The 15,980-nt window shown below is 40.7% G+C and overlaps 1 long non-coding RNA gene and 1 pseudogene across 1 annotated transcript; both read right to left on the bottom strand.

Annotated features, from left to right (window-relative positions):
• Positions 1–5,288: 5,288 nt before the first annotated feature.
• LOC117526171 lies at positions 5,289–9,042 on the bottom strand. The gene is made up of 2 exons (XR_004565221.1): positions 8,991–9,042; positions 5,289–5,468 (listed from the first exon to the last, which is right to left on the bottom strand). It is a non-coding gene; the product is annotated as an uncharacterized LOC117526171 (long non-coding RNA).
• Positions 9,043–9,092: 50 nt separating this feature from the next.
• The window catches only part of LOC117526616, a 199,944-nt pseudogene continuing 193,056 nt past the window's right edge, over positions 9,093–15,980 (bottom strand).

Raw genomic sequence — 15,980 nt, 5'->3', positions numbered from 1 at the left:
TTCCCTTTATTGTTACGTAGCACATGGCTAATGCTGTACTGTTCTGAATAAAAACAGCCGGGGGTTCATCCAATCAGCCGTTGTCCCAAGAACCAATTAAAAGCCACAAAAGAAAAAGAGAACTACCAATGTCAATGAAGACTTTGAAAGAGGATGGATTCTTGACAATACATTATGACTCGTCATAATGTGTTCTAGTGTCCCGAGGCACTCGCTGGTCAGAGTTATCAACCAACAAAATCAAAGGGTTCAATTAACACTGTAAGCCCAGCTGCTCTGGCAGCCGGCACAACCAATGATCAAATGGCTTCAAGAGTGTGTAAAAAAAAAATGGTTAGGAGGGAAAATAGGAAAAGAGAAGGGAAGAAACGAGAAGGCGGTAGTTTAAAAAGAAAGCCACTTGAGTAAAGTGCCTCAAAAAATACAAAAGTCACAGACTGCTTCAAGGGGTTCAAGTTCAACAATGGAGGAGCACCAAGAGGAGAGCAGCAGCAGCAATGCACAAACTGGTGTGTGTAAATTAGCAGATATAAACATGAATTCATAATAATACTGACAATAATAGCAAACTAACAACAAAAGCAATAGATGGTATAAGCCTGTGAGCTAGCTCAGGTGCTGTGTACACCGACAGGCCTCACTCCACAAAATTAACCACATGGATAAGGAGCTGGCCCGCTATTATGCAGACCTGGGTTTGAATCCCACTCATGCTACCTGTCTGTGTCCTTGGATAAGACACTTAATCTCCATTGTCTCAGTCCACCCAGCTGTAAAAGTGGGTACCAGCCGTGGCTGAGAAGTAACCTGTGATGAACTGGTGTCCCATTCACAGCAAGTCGTGGACTCTCGTCTGCTTTACACCACAGAAACCAGAGACAAGCATCATCCTGGACAAGGACTTTCTTTACCCATTCTTACATACGGTCTATCAGTGGTGGTTCTACACTGAATTACTCCCTGGACAAGCCCCCCAAAAAAATAATCTGCACAAACAGCCATTATTATTATTTTTAATATTTTGGAAGTGCCCCTGAATCTGAAACTGAGACTGACATCAAAAGATCGCAGGTTCCAATATACCTTATACAAAACATCCATGAATTGCAAATTTGAATAAACACGCCCTAATGTCTGTCATTAGACGTGATATTAATCTGAGAAACAATTAGCTCATTTATTAAGGAGCATATTTGTCTCAACATTTATCTAAATATTTAGCTTGATGTTGTAAATATAAATTAGGATTAGGAGTTTGTGTGTTCTCCCTGTGTTTGCATGGGTTTCCTCTGAAGGCTCCGGTTTCCTCCCACATTTAAAGACATGCAGGTTCGGAGAACTGGAAACTTTATAATTGTCCAGGTCTCCCTTGTAAAAGAGATCTTTATCTCAATGGTACTAACCTGGTTAAATAAAAGGTTAAAAAAAAATCACATAAAATTCTACATTTTACAATATATATTTTGATGAACAACCATGTTGTGTGGTGAGGGTTAACAAAACTAGATTAAGTACATAAATCTTGTAATTTGTTAAAGTGTCCACCGCATCACATGCAGGGACACAAGAAAAAGGTCAGATTCAAGTCACTTCAGCTAGTAATGTGAACACAGCTCAAACCCTCCTTACAAATAGGCAGGCTGTCCTTTCTGCACACTTTTTCCCACAAGTGGGCAGTTTGTCCTCTCCGGTGAGATTCAAACCTGTTCTTACACCCTGTCTGTCCGCTTTCAAACGCCTTTTATTTCATAAACTGGCTGCCTGCCTCATTCTTCCTGTCATTTTGGCGCTTGATGATCTGCAGAGAAATGTAGCGCAGAGTTCCGGTTCTATGGACTTTGCCCTGCCAGAGGAGACACTGTGGTGCCGAACAGTAGGATCCCGCTGAGGAGAGAAGCAGGGAAACAAGAGCATCTGGAGCCAAAGTGGAGCAGAGTGCACAGGGAGGAGCGCGCCTGCCCCCGGGGACAACGCAAGGGACAGTTGTTGAACCTCTTACACACTGCTTCTATTCTCTGCCCCTCAGCAAGCAGGAGCGCCCGCAGCCGCAGTGATCGCCAATTTGCCAATTTCACACACAGTGATATGGTACCCACTATGCGGTGCAGATGATTTTTTTTTAAGTGCTCATGCACCCCCAGTGTCATGAAAAAATGCCATCCCAGGCAGCTGCCCAGTTCACCTGTACCAAAAACTGCTACAGCTGTCTATATGATTTACTAAACCCTTCCTCCAAATTGGGTGGGCTATTTAAGATGCTGATTTCTCCACCTCCTTCCCTCTTTTTCTTCTCCCACAACACTGCTGCTGCACAGCTCCACCTCAGCATTCACCTGTGGATGCTGAGGTGGAGGCTGCGATTGGGGAAATGTTATATTTAATCCGAATTCCCCAATGTCGCAGGAAGTATCTGTGGGGAGCGATGAGGTCTTAGCAGAGATCCCAAAGTTAAACTATGTTCTGCTGCTCCAGTAAATATGCATTAAATATGAGCTGTCTGACTGAATAACAAATTTACTATATATATATATATATATATATATACACACACATACACACACACACACACACACACACACACAGTGGGGTAAAAAAGTATTTAGTCAGTCCCTGATTGTGCAAGTTCTCCTACTTAGAAAGACGAGAGAGGTCTGTAATTTTCAACATAGGTACACTTCAACTGTGAAAGACAAAATGAGAAATCCAAATGGAACCCTAGTGGAGGACGAACAGTCTTTTGTTTATCTGTCCTTAACTGAGACAAACTACAAATAGTGGTGCTATTTTGGCCATGTGTAAACAAGGTTGAAACCAATGCAAGCATCATAAGCGTATGAATTAAAAATGAGGCTCAATTTGCATCTGGCTCAAAATTTAATCACATCTTCTTTGACATAATGCCTGCCTGTCTATGAAATTCTATCATATTTTGTTAATTTCTTTTTGATATATCTTGCTGAAAATCAGACAGACAGTCAAACAAGCAGCAATGAAAACAAGCCCCGTGGTTGATCTAATAAACATAATGAATGCTCAGCTTGAGGAGTGAAAAGTGCATGTGACCATGTGGTGTGTTATGCACAAACTGAACACATATGACAAAAGTTGTCATCAGTAATTCTAATTTTTTATTAGGCTAAGCCCTGAAGAGCAGTAAAATGTCATACGTCCACATTTGTGTTTGTGCTTCTGTTTCTTTATTTGCATAGGTGTACAACCCAACGCACGCACTGCAATGTCTCTTAATTAACCCAGTTTTCCCCTAGCAGTAAATTGACACAAGAATCTGCGCTCTATTTAAGCTGTAAATGTACACTGTATGCATTTAATTGTTCAATAATTAAAAGGCTTGTTGTCCCTCTCTGGAAAGTAAAGGCCGATCGCCTGTATTCCAGCTAATACAGGGTTATTACACGGCTCTCTCTGCTAGCCAAGCTACTCAAAAAAGCGCTTCAACAGCACTGAGTCTCAGCTACTTGGTGCACGCCAGAAAGAGCAGTCTGGTTTCACACCCAGTCAACAACTGACTGCATCACGTCTGTGGGTAGTAGTAATTATGTAACGGCTGAGTGGATCCTTCTCATTTGATTGGTGGCTTGTATGTCATGTGACATGGATTATTCATACCATTTGCCATTGTGTTTCACTGACCGTACAATAGTTATTTTTTAGCGTGCAATTTTGGTGCTATATGAAATGTGCTATTACATGCAGGCTCACACTACCGGGGGTGGCATTTAGCTAAACATAGTGGAGTTTGTTTTGCTGGCAGACGACGATTTGAAGGAGCTAATTGACGCTGCTAATTCTTCACACACACACACACACACACACACACACACAAAAAAACAAATCCTCTATGCTGTAAGCCATCTGGAGTCATGAAGAGCTGTTAGGATTTAAAGCTGGACAAATTTCTGACGTGATTTTTCGCTGGACTTTTTGCTTAGAAGTACACAAAGTCATTGCATGGCATTATGGACTACATTGCTGCAATTTTGGACTGTAATTTAAAGTTTGTGTTGGACTGTTAAGCCCAAGCAGAGGGTCACCCCTTTGAGTCTGGTCTGCTTGAGGTTTCTTCCTCAAATCATCAGAGGAGTATTTTTCCTTACCACTGTCGCCTGTGTGCTTGTTCTGGGGGTTGGCAAGGTTGGACCTTACTTGTGCGAAGCTCCTTGAGGCAACTTTGTTGTGATTTGGCGCTATAGAAATGAAATAAATTGAACTGACTGTTAAACACCAGTGGAACACCAAAATGTAAGTCCCTTTGCTGTTGTTTATAAATTAATATAATATCAAATGACAAGGATCTATTTTAGCTGTTATATAAAACAAATAATGAATGTTTTTCACTCTTTCAATGGAACAAATATTTAATTCGGTGAAAGGTGGAATGTTCCATTCAACGAGGCCTTGTTGAATGGAACATTCCACCTTTCACCTCATGAAATATTCGTACCATTGAACACAAACATTCATTATTTTATAATGTTTTATTCAGTTAGCTGCTCTCTGGGACATCCTGAGAATTTGCTGGATCCCCAATAACTTCTTGGGCATCACAGCCGACGTGTACACAGCCGCTGTGAGTGCTGCTGCCTTTCTCTTTTGATGCAATTTTTTTATTAAGATGGCAAAACTATGAATATGATAAATTATTGTTTCTTGCGGACTATTTATGCAGGCCTGAAATAGCAGTGTTTCATAATTCATTAGCTACTTTATGCATCTCTACAAATATGCATTCCTTTCACTATGTGTGTTTTCTCAGGCCTGTTCTTTGGCGCCGACTCCAAAACAACAAAGCAAATAAAAGAAAAGGAATCTGCTTTGTTCTGACATCTCTTTGAATTGTGCATGACGTCTGTGCTCATTTACTACACCAAAATAAATTTGAAAGCTTACAAAACTAGGTGAACGTGGTCATTGCATTTTAATTTTTCTCTCTCTCTCTCTCTCTCTCAGCAGGGAAGAGCTTCTTCATGGGCCTGAGCGTAAAACTGACAATGTTTCATCAAAAAGCACAGATGGTTTTATTTGAAGTTTTGATTCTTACAAAGGCTCTGCGCTGCCAATATGATGCAAAAGCAGTTCAATTAATCTTTTTTAAAGGATATCTGGTCGCTTCTGCTGTAGTCTTTGGTGCTCACGCATTTGTTCACTTTTGACACATTTTCAGCTTATTTGCAGCATAATATTTTACCCAATCAAGCCCATCTGTCCCTCTGTTCCACCTGACTCCTGATTTCCGACCCTGTCGGTAATGACTCACTTCAGTATTTCTCTGGAATAGCCGGTGGTTGCAATCTTTTTGTCAGGTGGCCCCTGGCAGCTAGACTTCAGCAGCGTGTGCGGTCCCCGGTCCAGCATCATGGTAGAGGTTGCCGTGGCGATGACAGCTACTGCATCACGGACCCTGGCCTCAATGTTGTAATCCCATTCGTCATATGACACTGAGATAATCCCTGAGAAAGACACATAAGGAGTGATGCAGGTGAAATGTAAGGAGAGAGAAGAAAACAGGCAGAGATGGAAAGGATGGAGACAAGATAAAGAAGGGGAAGATTGCGACTTGACAGACAGGAAAAAACAGTTTCAAATGTCTTGTTTTCAGATCACATACTTTCACCACAAATCTAAAAGAAAAGGACAAGCAAGCTGATGTAACTCAATCACTCAAATACACGTAGGCAAAAATGACTGAATACAACAAATATTGATACCTTTTGATTGCAGCTATATTAAAATTAACTGTATATTTTCACTTGTTACACTGTTCACATTGACAGAATGTAACAATTTTAGGAGGAAAAACACAGCATTCAAATAATACTAAAGGTAGAGCCAACACATATTCGTTGAAGGAGTTAGGGACTTGAGCATGTTGGGGTTTAGTGATTTTTTTTTCCAATGAGAATATGACATGCAGGATTGCTCCAGAGTAGAACTACCAACCCCCCTATTTACAAACAGCATGCACTTGCACCCCTGTGGTGTACTTTCTTGCCCAAAATGTGTAGTCCTTTTGCCTGATTTCTACAGTGGTTGATAGAGGCTACAAAACTCCCAAATGAAAACAACATTTGCAAATGCAGAAAACAAACACAAAGACGAAATAAACTGCATCAATACCATAACAAGTTGTTGCATCAAAAAATGTTGCAAATTGGAAAAAAAAAACAAACAAACAATAGACACCTGTAAACAGAACACAAGCAATATGACCTTCATCAACTGTAACAATATGATAAATTGTCTGCTGCAAATTCACACAATGCACCCAAACATAGACATGTTGCAAATATCCACTGCGTACCTGCAATGTAAGAGATTTCTGCCCTGAGGACTTTAACCGATAGACCAACCGAAAGAACAAAATGTTGCAGTTCCTTGACTGGCCGCTTCAGGTTTTCTCCAAAACAGAGCACATTCCCAAAGGAGTCAATGTTAAAATGCCAAACGTCAGTGCAGAATTGGTTTTAGTCTCTATAGCTAGTATGGGGGGAGTTCTAACTTCTTAGTTTAAAATGTTTTAAGCTATAAAATTCTGTAAAATTGGAGGTGTGGCCACTTTCTGAGTGACAGAGGCTGAGGCCAGTGTCTCTCCATTTCAAAGTGTGTTTTAAAGTATTTTATTATAAACACCTGGAATAACCTGGCTTGTTGTGTTGTGAAACATCCCAACAGATCATCTAAGATGTCCCTGCTGTAATATTTGCACTGAGTGAAACACTTATATTTCATATTATATGGTAACACTGTAAGCATTTTTCAGCAGCTGTGGGCTGTCTGATCCGTTAGGTGCCTTTAATGCACGATTACTGAGGAAAATAAGCGGCTCATAACTTTAAATGTCCACACCAACAAAACCATTAGGAGAACCACCAGGCAGTCCCCAAAAATATGATTTAATAAACACCCAAACTGAAGTTAGCCTGTTATCTTAAGTGGTTTGGACTCAAAAAGAGGAGCGTGTTCAGGCTTCTTTCATTACACACTGAGCCACCAACACTCCGCCCCTTTATGCATTAATGTGACATAGCCAGAATCAGCTGTGCCACCGCTGCCAATGGGCTTTGGCTGGCTCTCTACAGAAAACCTATGACGTAGCACAGGCCCTTGTCCAGTATATGTAGAGTTGATGGCAGAAATCTCATATTGGGTTGTTTGTACTTCTGTTGTCTTGTGGAGTTTGTGCATGCATTGTCTGAATTTGCAGCAGGACCATTTATCAAATAAAACTGTTACATGTGCTGTAAGTTATGTTTGTGTCCTCTGTTTGCAGGTTCTTTTGGGTTTTTTTTTTTGCCAATTTGCAAGACATTTTTGATACAACTACTTGTTGTGTGAAGCGCCTTGAGGCAAGCTTGTTGTGATTTGACGCTATATAAATTAAAATAAATTGAAACTGAAATTATTATTGTTTTTCCTTTACATGAGGGGCTGTGGCAATGGTACCAACCTCTACATGCTCCAGGGGTTGGTAAGGTTAGACCTTACTTGTGTGAAGCACCTTGAGGCAACTTTGTTGTGATTTGGTGCTATATAAATGAAAATAAATTGAAATTATTATTATTGTTTATATTTAGACAGGTGGTTCACATCGAACATGCTGTCTGATAAAAGGCTGGTTGCCCGAAACGTTACATTATCTTTGTAAATAATTTTTTTTTTTGTATCGGAGTGCTGTGGCTGTGCGGATCATTTGGTTTCTCTTTGGTATTTTTTGTTTTGGTCCTGCACACCTTTTCATGTGTTTTGGATGTGCGGGTCTTCATTGCATCATCAATGGTACCAACCCCTACATGCTCTAGGGGTTGGTAAGGTTAGACCTTACTTGTGTGAAGCGACTTGAGGCAACTTGTTGTGATTTGTCGCTAAATAAATGAAAATAAATTGAAATTGTTGTTGAATTGAAGCAGGGGTTATTTTTGATCATTTACTTTTTATATATTTTGTGTTTTTCTGCATTTGCTGCCATTGTCTTAATCTGTCTTAGTTTCCAAAATACAATAAAATATAACGTAATGCTAAACTACTCTAGCCTTATTAGTGGGGCGGCATAACAAAACAATTGTCCATTTTTGTGATAAAAGCATGGAATTTGGCACACATATTCTAAATTAACTAATGTTTATTTTCAGATATGGAGCCATCCTGGAGCTGACCTCTAATGCAAATTATTGGCTGAAATAAAGGTATTAATAAATGGAATAGTTTTTACTGTGTTGAATGCTTGGTCTCCAAAGTAAATGTCAAACAAGGTTGATGTCCATAGGATTCTAAGACGTATGACATATGTTACGCCATAACATGATAACTAAGCATGACAGATGGTGCAAACTATTCCTTTTTAAAATGCTATTAACGCAACCAATAAAGCATGCATTTTGGCATCTAGATGTGAGGAAGATGATTTGCTGAAGTTTAAACCGAGCATCATAATGGGGAAGAAAGGGTATTCAAGTGACTGTGAATGTGGCATGGTTGTTGGTGCCAGACGGGCTGGTCTGAGTATTTCAGAAACTGCTGATCTATGGGGATTTTCCACACACAACTCACTGTAGGGTTTTCAGAGAATGGTCCATAAAAGAGAAACTGCTGCCTTGTTGATGAAGAGAATGTTGACTCAGAAGAGAATGGGCAGTTGGTTGAATGGGCAACTGCATGATGGCATCATGTCAATATGGACCAACATCTCTGAGGAATGTTTCCAACACCTTGTTGAATCTATGAGGCAAAGAATTAAGGTAGTTCTGAAGGCAAAAAGGGGTCCAACCTGTACTAGCCAGCTGTACCTAATAAAGTGGTTCGGTGAGTGTATATAGTATATGAGTGTGTGTATGTCTTTGGAAGACCGTTTTTCTTGTCATTTCATCTATTCTATACCTTTTGTTGATTTGTATTCATCTAATTTGTGATAGAAGGGTGTAGATGTATACCCTGAAACTGACAATAACACCTGCTGAGCTTTTGTTTGATTGTACCTATAGGGAAGACAGACGGAACATGGTCTGCATCTCCGGCAACCAGTGACGGGCACAATCCATGTGTAGCCATAGCCTGTGAGGCCTACAGAGTGGGCCACCTCAAAAATCATGGTAGCCTCCTCCTTGGTGCAGTAGAGCAGAATAACAGGGCTCTGCAGTTTTTTCAGCTGCTTCTGGATCTTCGAGTCTCCGTCGTCCATCTGACATGTCTAGCAGGAGGACTTCTTCTAGTTCCCAGCCCACAAAGCTGTTGTCAATTGTACTGCGGATCTACATAGGAAAGGGAGAGATGGTGACAGAAGCTTACTGCACATGTACAGGCTGCAGATATACAATTTGTTATTCAGGGGATATAATGGCCTGAAAACACACCGAGACGTTTCATTCATCAGCTGCCTTACAGCAAACCTGTTTTACTAATTCTCTTGGGGGTAAGGAAGCAAGCACTCCGTTTTTAAAAATGCAACCACAGCAGGATTAGATAATCATCTTGACAAAATCTTACAGCTGTTTCTTAAACACAATCACAGTGGAATTTCTTACCAGGAGATTGTGCCAACTTTATTATCTTTTAATGGAGCATCTAATGAGTTATGAAGTTACTTTGTAGGGCAGCAGAAGGTGAGAACCTATATCAACTTTGTGCTGAAATATGTACATCTCCAACTACCCGAGGGATTTGCTTTGTTTTTGCATTTCAGAGTCATACATGGAATTCTTTGAGGAATCAATTAAAATGGTCCTATTCAAGTTGAACAACAGGAACAGAAGACCATGACTGATAGATAATCCACACATTCTCCTGTTCTGCACCGAAAAAAGGGCAGGTTTTGTGGCTTTCTGCTTAATAATTAATAGAGGACAATGGGATGAAAGTGAGGAGATTCATGGTAGTGGTGATAAGCAGTGGTGGGCACAGAAGCTAACTTAAAGGTTCGCTTCGCTAACTGCTAATCCACCAACTTAAAAGTCAACTGTGGCCCTGTTTACATGCATGCTAAAAATACAGTCCTTATCTGATACTGGAGTTATGTGATTATTCACGTGGTCATGTAAACAGAAATATAATGCAATGCTAACATACCCTCAGCCGGATGAGCAAGTAATCAATGAAAGAGTGTGTAGAAAGAATGTGACTGTTTGGACCCCTTCAAATAGGTCAAGGTTAGCCATTTTTGAACTTGTCCAAGGTCTGTGTCCCAAGAATGCCCCGTCAATTCGAAGATCCTGGCAGTAATAGGACTGGACTTATGCTGAGCATGTACAGACGGATGGATGGATGGAGAGACGGATATAAAGTCTTTGCAATATCCGATGGCCATATTTTGGCCTCGGGTGTAAAATGCAATATGCTTTATTGGATTATGAGAAATCGAATTAACACACAGATTTCTCCCCAGTAGTCCCAATTTAGTCTTGTACATGTATACATTAATCTCTTATTTCATTCTTTATATCTGAGCATGTGTTACACAAATTGTCATATACATTTCCAGAGGTACAGTGGGATACATCTCGTCAGGGCTCATAACATCCGTCATCAGATTGCAAGTTCGATGATGCAAAAAACACCTTTTGTGTAAGTGCTTCAACATCACTTGTATATTGTTTTCAGTGTACTAAAGAGCAAATTTCTTGGTGGACCTATATGTTTCTAGGACATATATACTGGATCTGAGTGGAGTTTGCAGTGGTCTAAAAGCATGACGTCATATTTCCTCTCTGTTTGTGTGCCAGGACATCAAACAACTCCGCTGCACCTCCTTGCTAAGAGAGAGAGATGAGAGAGAGACAAACAGGTGAGCTTAGGCCCTGGCTGCTGACATCGCATACTTTCATATTAATAATTGTATGAATGTTGTAGAATTTTGATTTTTCCTTAGCCAGGTATCGCAATGTGGTGAAAGACCTTCAACTCAGGTGTTATTACGTTACCACGCTGGGTAGGAAAAGTAAGCTCATTCCTGATGAGGTCAACCACAAACAGTATTCCTGCACGATCGAGCCGGGTAGCGAATCACTGAATCACTGCCATTCAACATACGGACAATGTCTCTCCTTCCTCTCTGTCTTTTCTGCCATCTTGTCTGTCTGTTTAAAAGTCCTCCTCCCTCCTCTTAAACAGTTTACACCTTAGGACCTCTCTTAAGGCTAAGATGCTTTGTGAATAATTATCTTACCAAGGGAAAAGTCTAAGGAATGTCTAAGAATTTGAGGAATTCTAAGATTTTTTCTTAGAATGACGTCACTAAGAGCTACTTTTTCCCTTAGGCTACTTTGTAATTACAGGCTCAAGGTTTTCGATTATTGCATTACTGACGTGCATGTAAATGAGGCAGATCAGATTATTACCATTATCTGATTACCCCAGTATGGGATTATTACAGTCATCTAAGTGGGACCAAGTAATAATGCTTGAACATATATATGCTGAAAATTTAGCTGAAACTTCCAATAACTGCTAACAACCAACGTCTATTGTATGAATTAAGCTTTGGGGTTTTTGTTGTTCCTGTTGTGTGTGTGTATTTTGTGGCTCTAAAATCTCAGAAGTAGAGATCTGACATTTTAATATATTGGAGCGTAAACATGACAAACAAACATTAACAGCAGTTTACATTCAACACTTTATTCACCGTTACAGAAAGTAAACAGTACATTTGGAAAATAATTTTAATAATCTATTAAATATATTTACTCTGATTTGGACCTGTGGCTGATCACCTCCTTGAGATGATGTTTGCCTTCATTTCACTTTTTGAATTAGTGTATGAAATCCAACAGGAACAAACCTGCATGATTGTACGGGACGCTTTACAATTTTTTTTTTTTTTTTTTTTACTGTTTAACTTTGTTTAAAACAATGTCAGTTGGCTTAAAGTTCCTGGAACTAAAGTTCCTGGAAGCTAGTTCATCTGCTGATGGTTTTCAAAGTTAACTGAAAATCTAATCTAATTAATCCACAAGCAGCAAAGTTAGCTTTGCAAATTAGCCATGAGCTGATTAGCTGGACTGTGCCCGGGTGGTTGCCATTCAGAATCCAAGGCAGTACTGTCGTGTGGTGTCTGAGGTGACCTGACAGAACGTAACCTATAATAACTGAGAAGAACCCGTTTGAAAATACGGCTTCCGGAAGTACACAGGAAATCAGCACATGGGAGCGAGCACATGGTTCACACCTTGCTTGTAATAATGAAAACACATTACCTTCCATTTCGTAAAAACGCACATACATTGAGTGGCTGGCATAAGCCGATAGATAAGAGTGACATATTTTCATTTCAGCGTTCATCCTGAGGCAGCGCAATAACTGTCTGCACAAATATTAACAATTTGTCTGGTTCACCTTCACCTGTGGATTTGAGATGGTTGGTTTTAAAATTTTAATATACTTTCAGGTTTAGAGCACAGCGGTAAGCTAAAGCTTGTGATACGAGACGTGCACTCAGTCATCCAGCCTTTGGTTGCAAGGTGCTGGAGTTTATCCCAGCATGCATTAGTCAAGAAGCAGGGTTCAGTGCAGACAGATTACCAACATTAAGCTTCAGTGGGCAGAATAGGATCAATGTGATTCAGTCTTTATCTAAACCTGCTTATCCTGATGAGCAGAGCTCAATTACACTTGACCAAGAAGGAACAACACTGCCCCGGCTGGATTCAAACGTGTGGTATTACATGTCAGGTTTTACACTTTTTTTGGGGTGTAAGAGTGAAACCAACTTTCTTGGCGTTCTTACCTGAAGACTGAACACAGAAACAACAGTTCAAGAACGTACATAGAGTAGCTGCTGTGGACTGAACTGATTTGAAGAAAACAGATGTGAAAGTAGGACAAAGGGTCTTGATTCAGCCACAAAATGACGCGGTTCATGCACAAAGAAAAGTGGACTAGAGTGAAAGATTCCACAAGGCTTGTAAAACAAAATATCAGCTTGTATGGGCAATAACTCAATATCAATTTCATTATATTTATATAATGTAAAATCACAGTCACCCCAAGACGCTTTACAAACCAGGTTCTAACACCAGCATCACCAGCTCAGTTGGGCAGCCACCCGCTCTGGTCACCGCAACAAGGAAGTCTAGTATCTCACTGGGCTGCGACAGCCTGTGAACCGCATCCGCGAGGAAGTTCACACAGTTCGGCACGAGGTTCGCAGCTGCTCACCGTGCCATCTAATGGAACTCAGTTTTATGCGTGGCTCGGCTGGGAAACACACATTCCGGCTGTACACGCATCGTGCACGGCCACAGAGTAGTGCACAAACTGGATTTTCTCTTTATTTATTTATTTTTCTGAGGACCGCAGTCTAATGCTGCCAGCAGGCGGCAGGGACAGCGGACTTCACCTGTGTGCTGAACGTGGATGAGGAGATCCAGATTTATTGTTTTTTTTTTTGTTTTCATCATCTGTGAGGACGTCAATGGAACTTGAGAGACGCAGCTCATTGGACATCATTCTGTAAGTCTGAGAGTGGTTGTTCATGTGTTTCTTCTTTTTTATTTTTTGTTTAATTATTATTTTCAGTGCTTTTTCTGCCTAAAGTGGGGGATTTTCTACAACCTCTTTCACATAACAATGTAATAATCCACAGTCATCCTGAGCACTGTGTGCACAAACGTGTCATCATTTCAGCTATGCCAGTGGCACTCAACATCTGTGAGAGTGCCGTGTGGTAGTCACGCTCAAATCCTTGCACCTGCATAGACCACGCCAGTGCAACTCGACTTTTGTATGGGTGCTATGCGCCATATCAGTGGCTCTCGTGCGGTGTGTGTGTGTGTAGACTGCTCACGATTTGTGGCTGTAATTATTGCCATCACTTCAGATGGCATTCGGCGGACAGTCGGCCATCATGTGCACACATGACGTGTCCAGAGGACCAATTCAGTAAGATTCCACATGAGAAAGTTATCGCCTTTTTGCCTGTTTTCGTGTCTCCGCCTCCTCTCGTGTGTCAGTGAGATACTAGCCAAAACAACTGCAAGGAGAAGTGTGATGTCCACTGCATGGTCACATGGTATAATTTATATGACACCTAAATGGATCCTTGTCATTTATTTGGTGGATTGTATGTCACGTGACATTAATTATTTCTCCATGTTGTCCAAGTGTCTCACAACCACTGAGTAAGACATGAAACACTAGGACCCAAAACACTTGGACCTTTGTTGTCCTGCAAAGGTATCAGCTTTGTCAAACACCTCATGTCTCTACAAGTTTGACACTTTCACCGCACACAAATATACTTCTGATGGCCAAGTCTGGGAAGTCATTGAAAGCTTAGAAGCAGACAGGTGACTACTTTTGGGAAGTGGGGATGGAACAGTGGTCTGTCTCAGGGGTAACCAGTGTGGGCTCGGGACAGTTTTGTAGGGTAGTGGATTGTAGCGTTGCACAGCACTGGTGCATGCTCCCAGGCTATGGTTAATACTTATGCATGAGATTAAATTATAGCAGAAAGGATAGTAACTGGGATTTTAACTAATGGGAATAATTACTAGATCAAGATCAAAGGTTAGTGTATGAAATGTTAGAATTTGGCTAATAAGTTGTATAGTATGTACTGCTTGTGAAGCATAGCCTGAGCCTGATAAAACCAGGACATCCTCTGACGTCACAATTTCAGAGCCTTTGAAGCTTAAAAATATAATTTTCTGACTCTGACCAGCTTTCTATTCTGTTCAGATGTGTGTCTGATGTTCTTTAGGATCTCATACCCTTGAACAATGTGTGCTCATCCCCAGCGATAAGGAGGTTGAAGCCTCAGCGAGTGGAGACTGTGGTGCCGCATTCAAAAAGACGTGTTCGGCTGCTCTGCGTTTTTCATGAATGCAATCAGAAAATGGAACTTTCTGGCCACGTGAATTACAAAGTACCTACAGTAGTTTATCATTTTGAGACATTGGAACCACACAATCATGTCCTGTCCTGTACTTACATTTTTAAGACCATTTCATGAATCGCAACTGACACTGTTCAGGGCACTGTATATAAAACTCACAACGAAAAATGCAGTTAAATGCCAGAAATCCCTTAGTTTGACATCATATAACTCTGTCGCTGTTGCACGAAACGGTTAAGATGGTGAAGAAGTTGCAATATTTTGTTACTGCAACTGTTCAGGAAACATTTAACTGGGTCAAATCTACTCTCATTGAATACTTATGAGCTTGCTGTGCAAATTATTAAAGAGGAAAAAAAAAATAAATGAATGCATGATTAAAAAAAAAACAGCCAGTACTCAGTATTTAAGAACTGGGATTGTGAGTCCTAAAAAAAAAGCAAAGAAAATGTGATCTGTAATGAGGCCAGGAAGCATGTGCTGCTGCACCAGGTCACCCCATCTGTCACACTAAAGACCTGCCATAGCTGCTGGATGACAACCACCCAGATAGACGATCAGTTTATCCCCACCTCCATGAATTAGCAGTCTGCCTGCTGCAGCCAAATGATACATATTGTCCCTTTAACCTGTTCCAGCTGCCCAGAGAAGCGTGCCACATGGCCAAAATATTGTAGGCGATGTTCCCTGTCAAAGCAAGTGGAAAGCCTCATCTGAGTCTTGCTAAGTAACAGCACATTTGACAAAAAGTCACTCCAGCTGTAGCCAAGGATCCTCCAAAGTGTGCTACTGTAGTATCAAAGTCATCCAGTTGATGCCTTAGATCACTGTCTCGTGTCTTGCAATCAGTACAGTGAGACTAGAAGCACCAGGATCAGCATCACCAAAAACCCTTGTCCATGACCTTTTGGAGTGGAAGGAACACTGTGTTCCCCTCCACTGTGGCTGTGGCTGGTGGTGCAACAGACAAAAGTTGCACCATGTATGGATTCTCCAATTACAGCCACAGAATGCTATAATGCCTTCAAATTGTTTGTTTGTCCTTTGCTTTTCCTCACTGGATGTATTTTTGCATGTTTGCTATGTCACCATGTTAACAACAGTTCTTATATTTAATTTGTCCAATTACTTATGGCCTCTG

This window comes from Thalassophryne amazonica, chromosome 15 (assembly GCF_902500255.1).
Source record: "Thalassophryne amazonica chromosome 15, fThaAma1.1, whole genome shotgun sequence".
In the NCBI taxonomy this organism is placed as follows: Eukaryota; Metazoa; Chordata; class Actinopteri; order Batrachoidiformes; family Batrachoididae; genus Thalassophryne; species Thalassophryne amazonica.
This window is presented reverse-complemented; position numbering and strand designations above follow the sequence as displayed.